At 36.0% G+C, this 18380-nt stretch overlaps 1 long non-coding RNA gene across 1 annotated transcript in view; it reads right to left on the reverse strand.

Annotated features, from left to right (window-relative positions):
* LOC134538324 (uncharacterized) overlaps window positions 1-18380 on the reverse strand; it is a 142063-nt gene that overhangs the window by 53111 nt on the left and 70572 nt on the right. The gene's annotated exons all lie outside the window — the stretch shown is intronic.

Here is an 18380-nt window from a genome sequence, read left to right on the forward strand (position 1 = left end):
AGTGGCTATATATAGTATTATAAGAATTGTAATTAATAAAAATAATTTCATTACTAAACAATCCGTTACTATTAACTTCAGACATTTCTTTTAATTATATTCTATGAAAGGAGCCAAATTTTTTAAAATTTATCTTCATGAAATTATTTTGGTCTTAAAATTATTGAAACCATCCCCCTACTAACATATATATCCCTACTAACCTTTGTTAAAAATAGTTGAATTAAAAACCAAGCCTTTGTAATACGTCAATAAATTCAATAATTATAAGGCGTATGCAATTAACACTAGTTCCTCACGAAAAATATTTCGTATATACTGTATTTTTTTTGTTTGAAAATTGAACATAAATGTTATTAAAAATTACAGATATTAGTAAAATTGTACATTTATATGAAAACAACTGTATCACTACAAAATCGTGTTCGCAGTAATACTGAGTTCGGATTTTTACCCGGGGATTTATGCTTTGTGTTGTCTCAGTACCTCCAGTAGTTGAAGTTATTTGTAAACGGTTCCCTGACTACCTTTGCAGTATTTACTGTGCACATAATAATCATGATACAACAAAATAAAGTCAAAGTGTTGTTTTTTCAATTATTTTTTCCGTGGTTTAAACATTAATGCTTGAATGAAACGTCAATTAAAATATAATATTTTACAGCAATTTTTGAAAGAAATAATTATTATCATCTCATGAATCGTATTCCTTATGTGCAAAAATAACCATGGCCATCCCATAGGTTGTACAACGTTACAATATATTTCTTGTAAAATTATAAAATATTTCTTGGCATCTGGTTTCCAAAGGAATCTTTTAAAAAAGTACAATTTTTTTTATGTATATTGGAGTAAATAACTAATTGTTTTGCGTTGACAAATTACAAACACCTAAAAAATAATTCCACCAATTTACGAGTGTTGGCTAAAAATAGCCAAACATAGATCAACTGTCATGAAGAACCACTAAAATGAAATGCATTTTTAGTTGTATTGCTAGTTTTTTTGAAATAAATCAATACTCACGCTGTATTGACAGCTTTATATTCAAAGTGTCCACATATTAATACCATACTACAACACCGCAAATAACTTTAGAAATACTTTATTTGTGTTTATTCATGACAATAATATAGACAAAAAATTATATTAATAATCATAGCAGAAATTTAAGTAATCAAATTTGAATGTGTACATAGTCTACTTATGATCGGTCTTATTGTATTACGCAACTCTCTTACTTGGTTTGTACACATGCCATAAATATGTTTGTGCAAAAAAGGAAAACTTCGGACAATATTAATAATTGGCAAGTAACAAGGGCATATTTTCAGTCTCATTGGAATATTAACAAATTAAGCTTAAATATTTTAAAATTAGCTGCAGTTCCCAGAGTCCTCTGAAATGGGCAAATTTTTTGAAGATTTAAACGTCTGTTATCATCGTATCACGGGTTATTTGACACGCCTTGAAGGATTATTAGCCAATGGAAAACACCCGGGAAAACATTTGACCGAAGCACGAGCGACCAGGAGAGAAGGTACATTTTTGCAGCAGCTAATAAACACAGGACTTTGACTCGGATGTGCACACGTTTATGGAGTATAACCGTTGTGGAGGGTGTGGGGGGGAGGGGGAACATCTGAATTTTGCAGACCAGTAGCAATTCCACACGACGCAGTCCATGTTTCAGAGGCGCAAGTCACTTCCCTGCAACCTCTTTATAGTTTTATACCCTATTCCGGGAAATAAGGAGGGCAATTCATTTGGTGCAGTGCGGCGCGAACAGAGCGGAGCAGAAGCAGGGGTTTGGGTTACTTTAAACAACCGGGAACCAGGTCGGTGATGCAGCATGCATGAAGGCGGACATTGCCCGTTCCGTTACGTGCGTCGGCGGACACACCAGGGGCCCGTTCCACAAAAGCACAAGTCTTTTCTCCAACAATTCTAAGAAATAAGCACTTGCAAACACAACGTGTTACGAACTTGTTAGTCAACATAGATTATCAAAAATTGTCCTGAGAAGTAAAAAATTGTACGGTTGTGTGTGACAAGTGTATTAGTGTTGGTACACTTGTAACTAATAAGATTTGAAACATAACCTCATTTAGTAACAGTTATTATTGTTTAGCTTGCAGCATATATTTGTTTATGATTTTAGTTCATGTGTATTTTTTTTATTATTTTAACAGCAGTGAAAGAGAAATTATACCAGAACATATTTCCAGGAGAATTATAATTAACCTTTTATTTGTAACCTACCTACATTTTTAGGTAGGTTGAAGATTAGCAGTAGACAACAAGTGCCGCTTTAATTTTATTAGCTACAGTACAGTTGCCAATTACCCAGAGTTTTTTTAGGTAGTCTTATTCACTTGTCATTACAAGTTGACAAGAGGTTTTTTTGTGTGAAACAATTGAAACTGTTTCTTTAAATGAACTTGTAAGATGCAAACTTATATTCTCGTGAAATATGTCGCAGACACAACCGACGGGTTCTCGGGCCAAAAGTCAAAAGAACGGGTCTTTTTCTTATGATGGAGTTGGTATCCGAGTACCTGTACCGCGAGAGAGGCAGGAAGAAAAGGAAACAGGAGAGACGGTACGGATATGAAATTAAAAAAAAATCCAAATGACAAATGAAAGTAACTTGGGCTGGTGGCTAGGTATGGGTGCAGGTGCATCATGGTAATCGTGTCTTTTTAAGGCTTGGTTTTATACATCCGGCTGCGTTATTAGATTTATACGTCATTTCCCAATGGGGAGACGGGGTGCTTCCCCCCACCCCCCAAAATTAAGAAGACCCTCACTGAGGGGGTACGCTTGCGCTTGCAAAATAGTGACCGTGAAACATCAAAACTTATGTTTTATGGAAAACTGTCTATATATTTTAAAGTTTCCTGCTCATTGCGTGCATACAGTTCAACATATGGGCAGTATACACTGTTAAAATTTTTTTTCCCAACTTTAATTCACGTAGAACGCTGGTTACAAATCATCCAGGGTTCTTCGAAAATTTGCGGACACCGAGGTCCACTTACTTCGGACGTGAAGTCAAAATAATGCATATTTTTACGTAAACAAAACATTCAAAAACTGGACGAGTAGGGCCATGAAAATTTTGCGAAAAGATCCTGAGAGTAGCTGGAAGTTAAAACACTGTATCATCGTCTGTGTTTCGTGATTGGGTGAGTTACTGTGAGGTGCATGTCGATTGTTACAACAACCAATCATACTAATTCAGTGTGGAAGCAAACTCGTCCTTGGTGGCTCGTGCAAACAAGGCAACGACTTCCCTCGCAGACGGCCGCCAATCACAAGGAAGAAACCGCTGGTGTGGGTATACCTTGTTGCAGTCTAGTAGGAGTCTACAGCGAGAACACTCTTCTTTTGTCCCACGTGTTTGTTCACCTTCGCCAAGAGCGACAACACACAACTCGGAAGACGAAACACGGCGTAGTTCCCACGAAGATTCAGTTATTCGAAATTACTAACAACACTTCGTTCGATTCCAGTTAAACTCTGTTTTGAAAAGTCTGTCAATCAAATGTAATTTCTATCAGTGTCAAAAAAAAAAGCATGTTATTGAGAGATGATTTGTGTTCGTTAAAACTCACGCACAACTCTCGGGCCACCCCCCCCCCCTCCAAAAAAAAAAACCTCGTGGACATTCTACAGATAAAAGCCCCTGCCTACTAGGGTTTCACTATACAAACATTTCACGTTAATTCTTAATATTAAATATTGCTCGGAATATATTTTATAAGTAGAGACCGGAAAAATTCGCGAATTCATTTCACGATAGGCTAAAATACAAATAGTTATACCTCAGTGCTGCCTCTGCTATTGGCTCACAACTCACCTGGATGACTCTGGGCCAATGAGAAACACGCAACCAACGCTTTATCGAATCACAGGCTGCTACGTTGGACAGTCTCACAAGACAGCAGCCAATGAGTGGGTGAAATTTGACCGAGAGAACGTATAACTATGGAGTTCAGGTCATTGAACCCACGAATTTTTCCGGTCCCTATCTATAAGTTATAAGCTTTGAGTAAAAAATATTAGACGATTATTTACAAATATAACATTTGCATTTGACTAAATTCGTCATGTTTATTTAATATACGTTTACTTTATACTTCTACGCTCCCATTTTTGAAATTTTTTCTCTAACAGTTCTGGAACTAGAAAAAAAACTTGAGGTTACACATGGCGCTTAGAGCCGATTCATAATATCATAATCGTTTGTTTAAATCTCTACAGCAGATGTAGTTTCGAGGCTTGGTCTATGAGATGTTTATTCTATTTTCTTGTTGGTACTATTATTTGATTTATTTTTTTCCTGTAAATTCGTTACGTAAGTTCTCTTGCAGTTTGCGTTTCGTCTCAAAATTCCTTAACAGCTTCTCACTAGGCTAAATGTTTTCTAATGGCGGTAAAATTTCACGCAAGCGTTCAATGTTACAATCACTTTCCAAGACATTTTACTGCTCGAAAATAACGATTAGTAAATATCTGGCGAGAAACATTGTAAACTAAAGTAAGTAAAAGAGCTATCGGAATAAATGCGAAGGAAACTTCCTCTTGCTAAACGTGATGAAAATAAAATAACATCGTAGAATATAGAGTATTAAGTTTCGTCTCGTATTCAGAACTCCTACATATAAATTTGATAGAGGTTTGGATTGTAATATCTATTTCTACATTTTTTTTGCTTTTGTTTCCACTTATCTTGTGTCATAATGAGTGGAATTTACCACATCTGATTGAGAAATGTAGTTTTTCAGTACCATATATGAATAGTGTAAGTAAACAAAAATAGTGTGCACTTAAAAGTATCCTAGCAGAGTGCTGCATTTATGACGTTTAAATACTTATAAACTAGAGAAGGGACAGTCAAATCCTCAAATCCCCAAATACCATCAATTATTTAGTATTCGAAAGAAATGATATTTTGGAGAAAAGATCCAAAGAAAAATATCTGAAAACGTGACATTCAGAAATTTTAACACCAGTACATTTTTTTTTTGTCAAAAACAATCAAAGAAACTATCTAAATAAGCTATCGGAGAAATGTTGTGTTTTTTTCCACTAGCTACAGTGCTCCCAAAATTTATGTTTATCACGTCAGGGAACATTTATAACAATAAAATTAATTGTTTACATCCTGAACATGTTAAAATAAATATTTAATAATACGAATAATTTTTAAAAATTAAGAATTAGTGTCTTTGGTATTAACTCTTGAGATGTAGATATAAAGTCGAGGCATTTTTTCTTGATTAGCATTTGTGAAAAAAATAAATACGATCCATAATTAATAAAAACATTTAACTTAATGTAAATCCTAAAGTTACAAAAAAAAACTGTTGTATACATATGAATATGTGTTCTCAAAATATTTTTAGGAATTATTTATTTCCTAAACAAAATATAAGTAGTATTGTTTTTTACGAATTGTTTATTTTCTAAACAAAATGTAAGTATTGTATTCTGAAAAAAAAGATTTTTTTATAGAGGTAGCTTGAGCTTTTCTGACTTAAAATTCCTGTAATCTTGTCTACGTGTTTTGTCTATTTTTGTCCATTCAAGTCATTCTGTTTGCTGTGAATTTAAACTTGACTTACCTATATTAAGTGTTACGAGTTTAACCTAGTATACCTACTCTTTTATGGGTTCATGGATCTTAGGTTGAAAATTTCGTCAGCTTTCCTTGGTTTTGAATTCTACTCAGTGCAGAAAATTCCGTCTGTCATTATTTTTTATTTTTTAATAAAGTGCAATAAAATCCTAGACTGACAGTTACATTTTCAAAACTTAAGCAGATAGTGCAATATTTCTACCATTTTTATTGCAATACCAACACAACTAGTCAAAAAACAGGCGTTGATTTACCGTGTAGTAAACATTTGTTTCTAAAAAACTAAAAATCCTAAACTTATACTCAGAAAATATTCCAGATGTACGCTATTTAAAATAATGTTTCAATATTTTGACAGGCGATTCGCAAACATTCAGACTATGACTTCTAAATACTCTTTACAAAAAATAACAATTATTAATCACAGGTTTTGAAGGCCTGAGAGTTACTTACGATTTCTGGCTTCCAAACGTTTTTTTGTTAATGGAACAGAAATATTTAAAACCGTTTCCTGAATAGCTTTCCCTTATCAACTGCGCACATTAATACGCACAATAAAACAAAATGAAGGCCAATTATTGAATATTCAATTTTTTTCAATGTTTTTTAAAACATATATGCTTGAATGAAAAATAAACTAAAATATAAAATCATGCGGCAATTTACGCAAGAAATACTCAGCATTATCTCAAAAAGCGTATTTCATGTGAGCAAAAATAAGCATATTCATGTGTTGTACAATTTTAATTTTAATTTTTATAATGACCAAATATTTCTTGGGAACGGTTTTTAAAGGAATGTTCTGTGCAAGTAAAGAATTTCTATCTTCATACTGTTGGTGTTTCCGACGTTCCGGCAAACCTTATTGCAGCTATGTTTAAGGGCGACTAACAAATGAGTCAGGTGTTCTGACATAGTATTTATAAAAGTTCACAGTCAATCGGTGACTAGTGACTGTAGCGCAACCATAATCTGAAGAATGGGCCAATGAGGATTAGTTTGCTTAGTATGTGCAGCCAGCAGCATATTTATACGTGTTTAGCTAGTCTGGTGCCACATACATCTTTGTGTTTGTTTATTACAAAATCACGCTGAACCCATTCCTCTATTTCATGAAACAATTTCACAGAGATTTTGGCATTTTTGCTTATAAAAATTGTAGTTTTACTCCTGGAAAATTGAACACCTAAGTTTACTTTCAAATAATAATAATATATGTAAATAATTGGCTAAACAATTTAACGGATGAAGAGATTTCTTTAATATTTAATTAAGATGTACACGTTCTTTTCATTGAAATATTAATTTTAGACTTCTTATATATATTTTTTAAACAATGCTATAAATGTTAATGCATTTAAATAATTTCCCTCTTAATTTTAAACTTTATAAAACATTTATGTATAGTTTTTAAGTTATTTTTATTTATTTAATTGTCTGAAGTTATATTTTTAAAATGTTTACGTTAGTCAAAATCACGCACGTAGATTAAAATTACTAGATATACTCACATACACAAGCTTGCTTTTGTGAGTGTTTATTTGATTGAATTGTAGTCAAAGTATATAAAAAAGAAATAAATAAATGTATTACGTATTAATTATTATTACTTAATGGAAACATTATAAACATTAACGTTACTGGGCGTCAGCTGAAAAGGTGAGGTAAATTTGGTTAAGTGTTATTTCGTAGACAGAAAGAGTGGGGGTGATATTTCACTCCGTCGGTGAAAACCCGAGCAGTCAATTAACAACGAAGTGCAGTGTAAATGAAAAATTATTTTCTCACAAGAGGGAAATTTATCTGGCAGAAGTTTCTTGGTATAAAGTTTCTATAGCCGAAGGCACATTTATCAATAATAGCTGCGCGTGAACAACAGTTGGAAGTTTGCTGAGCAGTAAAGTTAGGCGGAATCACTATCACGACGAGCTAATTTATGAATGCTTTAGAAGGATGAAAAGGGTGCGAGGAGAATGGATTGTATAATAGGGCCATTTAGAATGATGACAATTTGTTTGGATAAAAGTTCACAATCATTTCCATCACTCTTCAGGAAACTAATCTGCATGAAAAGGTAATTGATTTATTAAAAATCAAAATCAAAATATTTATATATAACATTGAACTTAAAAGTACAATAATAAAATATATATAAAGTTTAAAATGAAAATTTATTCTTGGTTCAGCAATGAAATATCTAGCGATGGTTTGAAAAAAAATTTTAATACAAGTATTTTAGCTAGTAATTTTTTATAATAAATATAACCTGACGTAAACTAGGATAATAGTCCTTTCTTTCTGCTGACTGATGTAATTTCCAGCAAGCGTGACATTTTTTTCAATTTTAAATGAACCTAATTAAACTGTATCGATATTGCGGATGTAAGAGCGTGTATTTCCAAATCACAAACCTCAAAATTAAATTAAATATATTTGTACCAGAAAAGAAAATTGTTGTGGTGGAAAATGTGTGATGCTTATATACTGAGATTGAAAAAAAAAATATATATTGCCTACCAGCTTAATATTTATTTTACAGGGACCAGACCAGTCATCACCCAGGCTGAAAAAATCGGCGAACGTAAGTAAAAAATAATGATTAGCGGTATTTATGTCTACCAAATTAACCATTAATTGAGGCCGGGAAAATTTACGGATTTTTTTTTTGGTGTCAGGCTAAAATCCATAGTCATGTGCATACTGTTCCTTCGTGTATTTTTCTATTAGCGGATTTCTTAGTAGACACTCCCCTTTTTTTAATGGGTTGATGTGATACGGCCACTCTACTGCTGGCTGGTAGCTGACTGGCCCACAGTCGAAGAGGGGCGTGGTGGAACTAGTGTCATCCAATCATCAAAGCAGTGCTAATGTATAGATGTTTGCAGTCTAACCGGTGACCAAAAGAATCTCTAAAATTTCCAGGTCTCTACCCATTAAGCTGCCAAAAGCACCGCCAGCTAAACAAAACAGAACAATGGTTTTATGTTTAAATATTTATTAATGCGAGCAGTAATACCTATAACATTTAAAATCGCACAAAAAAATCAAGTATGGCGTGATTTTTTTTTAAAGAATCGATTGCTTTACATAGTGTTAATTTGGTGGCAAAGATATGCAAACGAATCTATGCATGGGCTCATTAAAGTTCCTCAAGTAGTTCTTACGTGATTTGTAAATTTGTTATGTCACTCGAACTACTAGGTTATTTCCGTAACGAAAGATTTTTCACATGCGATATATTTTTTTTTCCCCGAAAAGTTTTGAAATATTTTACACGATGAATATACATGACGATTTTATTTTCTGTATGTATATATGAAAAGTCTTGAAGTTCAAAATGAAAAAATTAAATGAAAAAAAAAAAACCGCGAACATGAAATAAGAACTTCAGGGAATTCAACAAGGTTTTCCTCTAGTACCTAAAAAGCATTCAGAGAATTTAATGAAACTTTCAGGTAAGTTTGGAAATACATTTAATTTGATATGCCAAAGTGTGTTTGGTAGCATCGAGGAAACAACCTTTTTTTTTTTTTGTTACGCAGGAAAGGCGTTTTAATCACGTTTACCGTTCGCCCTTAATTTTTCTCTCTCTCTCTCAAAAACTCAGGTAATAGGGGCGCATAAAAGGCTGTTAATTGACTTTCGCGGAAGTGATTTCAGCGTCCTCCGTAAAAAAAAAAAAAAAAAGGGGGCCGCTAATGGTTTGCCAGTGACCCGAATCCACGCGAGGAAGAACACTTAAAACTTATAAGGGAATTTTCCAGCACCTGCCTCATTCAATGTGGCAGCGAACTGAGACGTCACAGGGCATAACTCCCTCGAGGGCACAATATAACCTCAGTGATCGTAATATCTGCGAGTCTTTTTGGCCCATGGACATGTGTGTCCAAAAACGATAGCATTTATTTATTTATTTATTTATTTATTTTGGTTTTCTGACATGCCTGGCAACTGCTGGGAAGCCTTTAATAGTACACAGAAAATGTTTATGTTTTTATACAAACGATTACTTTGGAAACCAGTTGCCAAAACAAAGTTTGTAATACTACAAGAAATATATTTTAACTGAGTTTTTTTTGCATGTACGAATTACGTTTTTCGAGATAATACTGAGTATTTCTTACAAAAAATTAGCGCATAATTTTATATTTTAATTGACGTTTTATTCAAGTATAATTTTGTAAATTTATGGAAAAGATAATCTAAAATACAACAATTTGACTTGATTTGGTGGTATTATGCTTATTATGTGCGCAGTTAATACTGGAAAGCTATTCAGGGAACGGTTTACAAATAACTTTATCTATTGAGGTACTGGGATAAAACAAAGTATAAATGCCCTGTTCAGAATCCTAACCCAGTGTTATTGCTAACACTATATTGTAGGAATACAGTTGTTTTCATTTAAATGTTTAAATTTACAAATATCTGTAATTTTATATTAATATTTATGTTCAATTTACAAAACATTTACGACTACATAAACAAAGGCATGTTACAAACCTAAAAACAGACAGATATGACATGATTACCTATCATGCTACCAACTGGACAACATAAGAAAGCCAAACAACCAAACAAAGAATATGTTTACAAGTACAAGTAAACATTTTATGTCAATTATTAACACTATTCTTATTACCTATAAATAGAAGCAAATCTGTCATATTCATCAAGCGTACATATATTTTATAAGCATGCACGATGTTTCAAAACAACACCAAATATACATTTACTACCTCTCCCCCCTTACAAAAAAAATTGATATGCGTCATATTTAATAAAATTTTCAAACCTTTTTTCTTTAAATTTTTTATTGAAAACTATTCAGAAACAAACAATATATCAGAGAATTATATATTTTTAAATATATTAGATCTTACACGTGTGATAACTTTGTCCAAAATACCTTTCTCCTTCATTGATAAAATGAGTTTAACTTAAGGTTAATTACCTGTAAAGAATTTTCGTTCATCTCCATTTTATTAATGGATAGGAATACTACTGCCAATGATGTTTTCACAGGTTTAATACCACTGTTATAAAAACATTGATTGCTAATAGTTAAAAAAAGTTCTTAGGTCTTATTTTAAATTGGACGCATCTAAACAAACCGAAACCAAGTACAAAAAAAGCTTTATTGTTCTACATCGAATCCTACAAAGCCTTTAGAATAAAATTGTACCCTAAATCACAGCCGCATTACTTAGAGTTATTATTTTCCACTTTAATTTCTTTTTTAAACGCAACTGTTAAGTATTTGATGACTTTTATTTTACAACTAATAACTTAAATTCTAGAAATGCGGTTAATGTCTGACTACATAACTCCAACTCCGAATATTATTTTCATTTTATTTTCTCGTAATGGAGTGCCCTGTCAGGAGATGTTTTTGAATCATATGACGTACAAAATAAATCCCTGCTATCTAAAAACAGTTAGATGAAAGATATGGAAAAAGTTTGTGATCTCGTCCACGTCCAGCTAATAAAGCCGGGTTCGAACGAGTTTTCGTCGATCATAAGATTTACAGTCTCAATGTAAAAAAAAAAAAACCATAAACTAAGGATTATAATCGGTCCAGGGTGAAACGTCTCTAGATACAGATCACAGGTCAAGGTCACGGTGGTCAGAGTTTAAAGGTCACGAGATTAAACGGGGTTTCATTGAATTTGTCCCACTTCGATGCCGGACTTTACGAGCGTCGGTTTCATTTCAATTTTTTTTTTTTTTTTTTTTACAATCTCCGAAGATCTGCTAATGACCAAAGTGTTGGAGTGGTACGTCCGGCCTATTGCTTCTTCTTCCTCGGCCAATCACGTGCCTTTTTCCTCGGATGACTCAATTATTTTAATGGCCGCTTGGGACTTTTCTCTCTCTCTCTCTCTCTCTCTCTCTCTCTCGCCAGGGTTTGAAAAGGGGAAAAAGAAAAAAAAGGGGGGGGGGGGGGTAACTTCCACGGACTTTAATGATCCTTTCGCAAGGCGTCCTGGCTGCAGTGGCACTTCGCTGATAAACCTTCTGAAGAAGTTTTCCCGCGCTGTCTTCTCATCCGCCGGATTGATCCGACGCCGCCGAGCGGGACAATCCGAGACGATCCGTAGCTGGTTCTTTCATCGCTGCAGATCGGATAAATTCGCGGATTCGTTTCGCGGTAGGCTGAAATTGAAATACATGCACCGCTGCCCCGATTATGCTATGGCTCACACAGAAAAAATAAAATTTGTCTTCACTTTTACAAAAGATTCCTTTGGAAACCTGTTACCAAGAAATAGTTTGAAATACTACAAGAAATATTATTGTAACTTTGTACCTACAACACAATGGCTATGGTTATTTTTGCATATATGAAATACGTATTTTCCCCCTTCATATTATACTGAGTATTTCCTACGAAAAATTGGCAAATAATTTTTAAAACGTGGGAAAAAAAAAAACTTTTCAATAATTTGACATTATTTTGTTTTAAAATGATTATTTATGTGCGCAGTTAACACTGGAAAGCTATTCAAGGACCAGTTTACAAATAACTTTAACCATTGGAGGTGCTAGGACAACTCACATCATAAATGCCCGGGTAAGAATCCGAACCCAGCAATTACTGCGAACACTATTTTGTAGTGATACAGTTGTTTTTATGTTAATGTACAAATTTACACATTTTTTTATGAACACCGTGAATTTTTTAAAGTCTTATGCTTATGGCATGCATAGAAGCCAACATATGGGTAGGGGCATGCATATTTCGCGAAAAGATTCCAATACTAGCTGAAAGTTAAAACACTCTAGCATCGTCCGTGTTTCGTGATTGGGCGAGTTTCTTCCGGGTACATTTCGATCATGGGCCTCTCTGGCGGGGGGGGGGGGGGGGATGGGGGGGGGGGGACATGTCCCCTCCAAAAATTCCTTGTGGAGGGAACACTCAAGGGTAATTTTTTCCCCTTCATTTCATTCTAAACAATTCTTCAATCAACATTACATTATTATCATTACATTGGTTCTATTATTATTACATTACATACAATACATTATATTTGTATATTTTTACTTCTCTTCGCCAAATATATTTACATCCCATGTCCCCCCCCCCCCCCTAAATTTACTTACCAGAGAGGCCCATGATGTCGATTGTTACTGCACCAATCACAGTAATTCAGCGCGGAAGCAAACGCGTTCTTGAGTGGATCGTTCAAATAAGGTCTAGACTTCTCCCGCAGACGGCCGCCAAACTACAAGGAAGAAACCGCTGGTTAGGGTATGCTTTGTTGCAGTTAAATAGGCGTTCAGATTTGTTCGCGAAAAATTCCTGCCCCTATATATGGGCCAAAATAAGAGCACAGAGATGACTTGTGTCGATAGAAACCCACGCGCAAAACCCTCGGGCCACTAGGACCTTCTTTGAGAATCTACAGGTTTGCGCCCCTGGCAGTTAAGGGCACGGTTATAGACCCGGGGATCTTGCATATTCATTTGGTGCCAGGCTAAAATTCACAGTGCTATGTAAACTTCACCCTCGTACGCTTTGGGAAGCCTTCTTTTCACCGACGAGAGAGCCAATCGCCCAATCGTGCATCTTCGGTTGTTTTTTTTTTTTTGGTTCGTTTTAAAAGGTTAGGTTAGCTACATTATAAATACTTTAAAACATTGTGGACGGTTGATTTGGTTAGGATAGCTACATTAAAGATACTGTGAAATCATTTAAAAGGTTTCCTAGCCCTGGATAGCTACATATTAAAAAGTTATTTGCTAAGCAACCATAAATGATTTTACAGTATTTTTAATGTAGCTATACTTACCTAATATAACCATCCATCCACAATATTTTAAAGTATTTATAATGTAGCTAACCTATCCTAATCGACCGCAAAATTTAATGCCACACCGGTTTATACAATGAGATAGAACGGGGGAAAAAAAAGGGCGAGCATGAACTTCGGGGAACTTCGGGTGTGGCTCTCTCGTCTGTGAAATGAAGGCTTCCCGTACGCTTTCCCATCGGTTGATTTCTTTCGCATGTGTCGATGTGCGATTCGGCCACTCTCCACTGCCGGCTGGTAGCTGACTGGCCCGCAGTCGTGGAGGGGAGTGGCCAAACAATATTGCGATCCAATCATCAAAGTAAGTTCGCAGTTTTACCTTGCGACCAAACGACTCCGCAATAAATCGTAAGTGTTCTCATCAACAGAGACCGGGGGAAAAAAAAAATTGCTGATTCATTTCGCGACAGGGCTCGTTCACTTTCCAAGCTGCTTCAGTGATTTTCCCACAGTTTACCTGGGGAACTCTTGCGCCAATAAAAAAAAAAAAGGGGGGGGGGGTGTGGCTGTGTCTTGGACACGGCCGTGTGTTGTTCGTGAATACGTGTACGTAACAGGTAATATTTTCAATGCAAAATATAAAATATGCCATTTTATATATGTATAATCATGTTTGAACACTAAGAAATCGCGTAAAGGCCGACATTATGTATTTTATTTTATTATGTATGTATTTTTTATTTTAACATCATATATATTCACTGTAACTATTTTACACTAATGTTTTATATATAAAATCGATAGATTTTGACGAGAGCTGACGATTGAAACTCAAACGAACGTCGTAGCTTCTCCGAGTCAAATGTTATACTAAATGGAAATCTCGAAACACAGCAAAATGACCTCAAAACAAAATAGCGGCGCTTCCCCCTCCACCGCGCGCGATGCGTCACAGTCCTCACTTAGCGTAACGAATTCTTTGATCCTTCTTCTATCCAGTGGTGTAATTAAATTTTGGATGGAGATGACAGATATGTAGCTGAAACACCAAACTGTATCCCCCGATTTTGTTATAAATTTTTTTTTTTAATCACCTCCTACTCTGGAACCAATTTTAAAGACGTATTCACGTCGAAAAAAAAAAAACCGCTCAACGAAAGAAGTAGTATCGAATCACAAGCATCCCGGTTAAACAGATGTCACGAGTCAGTATTCTAAGGAGCAGGTGCAGTTTACACGAGTAGTTACATGAAGAGAGTATCGTCGAGTTCGTCGTTGATGTCATTTGAAACCGCGAATTTTTTTCCCCCACAAGTCCCCGCTGATCGATCACGAAGGACAAATCGATTCCAAATCGTTTTAGCGCTAGAAATGTTATCTCCTATGAATAGAGACAGGAAAAATTCGTGAATTCATTTCGCGATAGGCTAAAATACAAATAGATATACCTCAGTGCTGCCTCTGCTATTGGCTCACAACTCTCCTGGTTGACTCTGGGCCAATGAGAAACACGCAACCAAAGCTTTATCGAATCACAGGCTGCTACGTTGTGACGTCTCACAATACAGCAGCCAATGAGTGGGTGACATATTTGACCGAGTGTACGTAGAACTATGGAGTTCATCCGGCAGGTCATTGAACCCGCGAAGTTTTCCGGTCCCTATCTATGAAAAATATACTCCCCCTAATAAACACGGTGGGTATTGGTTCCAAGAGGAATGTTGTTGCGGAGACCACTACCACCACTTGTACAGAGGCGGTTCGGTACCTCGCAATAACTGGGTGGGGGGGGGGGGGGGGGGGGGCAGTCCCCGCGAAACAAGGTCTGCCCGAGCGAGTTATTCACCGAGGAGATGTATGGGCAGGTCGAATGACACCGATCGCTCACGCCGCAAGAAATGGAGCCGCGCGCGCGTGTGTGCGTTTATTTATTTATTTTTTTCGTTCCATCTTTTTTTTTTTCCCCCTACCCGCCGAACCCGGACATCATCCGTCATACCTGCCACACGCCAAAAACACCGATGGGGATTTATGTTCCCGCACGCCACGAGTCTTATACGACCACCGCTTTTCAAACAATGCCAAACCTTGTTTGGAATGGATTTTTATTTGGGCGTTTTGAAAGGGGAGGGGTACTGTTTCTCAAGGGTACGAATTTTTTTTTGTTATCAACAATTGGCACAAAAATAAAATATTTTTCTACGCTTTTACAAAATATTCCACTGGAAACCAGTTGGCAAGACACAGTTTGTAAAATACTACCAGAAATACGTTGTAACTTTGAACAACTTATTTCTACGGTTATTTTTGCATGTATGAAACACTTATTTAGAGATAATACTGAGTATTTCTTACGAAAATTGGTGCAAAATGTTTGTATTTTATGTGATGTTTCATTCAAGCTTATTTTTTTTTCAAACCATGGAATAGATATTATATATTATTCAGTAATTTGGCTTTATTTTGTTTTATTATTCAGGGAACAGTGTAACTATTGGAGATACTGGGACAACACAAAGCATAAATATCCCGGGTAATAATCCGAACAAACTTTTTTTTTGCAGTGACTAAGTTGTTTTCATGTAAATGTAGGCTACATAATTACAAATATTATTATTATAGTATTATAGCCGCTCCGGGAACTGGCTTCTGGCTGAGAAGTGAGGAGCTGAGCGACCTCTGACGTCATGGCCACTCTGACGTCACGGCGGCCTTTTGACATTGACCTTGAACTTTGAGTATAGATAAAATTATTTTTCCAATTGTAATTTATACTGAATTAGTGAATTATATTTATAACTTAACGAATAATGCACATTAATATAAGATTATTCATAGTTACAGATAACTGATCTTTGCAGGCAAATTCTGGACAAATGTTTATTTCTTCTTTTTTTTTTTTTTTTGATGGCCACTACCAGACATCAAAGGGCGGACATTTGTGATAGTGGATGTATTTTGTAGCATTAGTGGCCAAGATAATAACGTTCCGTTAATAAAAGCGGCCTGGTGAAATTTTTTGAAGATTGTTACATACAAAAAAAAAATGTTGTGAAGTAGTAATTAAGCATCGTGATAGTTAACTGTTCCTTTATTCTAGAGAGACGTCCTTATTACAGCATCGAAACGCAGAAACTAATGTACTGCAGTGAAGTTACTAACAGAAACTCCACCGTCTTCCAACGCCAATGTTGTATGTTCCGTTGCAAGCGAACATCATGAACAGAGGTACGTGGAAGAAAGAAAAATGGTTTTTGCTCTAGACTTAACATGGCTTGGATTTTTTTTGTTAGTTCTCCAAGACAATTATTCCATTCCGAGTTTATGTTTAAAAAAATCGGTACTAGAAAAATGACGAATGCGTACGAAAAGGTCCTTGGACTAATTATAACTAGTTTTATTTGAAGCATTTTAAGTAGAAAAATATAAAAATGTTGTACTAAAAACCTCTGCTTCACTGCAATATGAAATTTGAAATGGAGGAAATTCCTCCCAATCGTTTTAATTTATACTACATTCTCACTTGAGATTTAAACAATATTTTTTATTAGTTACTTGAACCAATCTTGCAATGGAAACGATTGCTTTAAAACCTTTTTATAAACAATTGCGTTTAGAGCAAAACTACAAGTATGGACAAGAAAGATAGATACACAAGCGCACATAAATACAAGCCAAAATTAGCGAATGTCAAATATGAAACGAAACGAAAGCACTGAGAAATCCACGGAAGAATTTTTCCAGGAGAAAAAATATATATATATCACGACAGAGACGAACGACGGGACTGCTGTAACAAGAAGTGTGAAACCAGACAAACAACAAACTTGGAAAACACAGCGACAAACACACCAACACAGTTGGCTTCCTAATGCAAGACATTTGCGACGTTTCGGGAACTGACATTCTGTTCCCGTCATCACACAATAACAGACTGTCTGTTTGCGTATTCATATTTCTTGTCCATTCTAGTGGTTTCTCTTTGGCATACACTAGAAACCTGCAATGGTGTATCCCAATTAAAAAATAATAATTTTTAAATCGATTCTCCAAATTGTTGCGTCATTTTGTGAAATTAAATATAAATAAAAAAAAATTAATTAACTGTGTGTTATTTTTCTGTTGGAGAAAAATCCCGTTTTCATACGTCAAACGCAGAGGGAGCAGGGGTTACGAGAATTAAGTACAGGCATGCAATTTGTGGAGAATTGCGAGAGATCTTTATTTACTCTGTCAACAAGACGGATTCCAGAGTCTAGTTCTCGGGGTTGTTAGCGTGTGTTCCACCATAGACGTCACATCCCGACACGAGATAATAAAAAAAAGAAACCCTTGCATTCCCAGTAATTAGACGCTGGGTTCCGGGGGGGTTCTGGAAAGGGTGGGCGGAGGGGAGTGAGAGATAAGAAGATTAAAGGCTGCGCCAGCAGTTAATCAGCCGCGGCCGAGTTCGACCGAGCACAGCCGAGCACAGCCGAGGCGGGCCGGAGCTAGCTCGGCTAATTTATCTCCCCACGAGCCCACCCTTCCCGACGCAAGGGAATCAATTTCTCCCCCGGACGCTCCCGAACGCCTTTGTGACGTCACGCCACCACTCACTTGCCCTTTTTGATCCTTACGAACACGCTGCGTCGACGGAAAACACACCGCCGGCGGAGGCTGACGCCATCGAGTTTCTACCCCAATTGCGGTTTCTTCGGCACCCTTTATAATCGCCGGAGTAGTGTGTAAATGTTCTTCCGGCGCCAGCAGTAGGAGCTTTGAATATATATACTGTATAGAAGTCGCCAGCCCAGGTTAAAATTTCTAATACGGTTTTGAGGTAGTTGGTTAATTCACCGCCGCAATCGCCACCATCTCTAGGGCCATCGGCTTGTGGTGGTCCCTAGCGGACAAGTGTCGAACTCTTCAAACACCCCTTCCCCTGCGGGAAATGACAGCGGGCGACAGAGCTGCGCTCTAACGCGTAAATAACAACT

Source organism: Bacillus rossius, chromosome 13 (assembly GCF_032445375.1).
Source record: "Bacillus rossius redtenbacheri isolate Brsri chromosome 13, Brsri_v3, whole genome shotgun sequence".
In the NCBI taxonomy this organism is placed as follows: Eukaryota; Metazoa; Arthropoda; class Insecta; order Phasmatodea; family Bacillidae; genus Bacillus; species Bacillus rossius.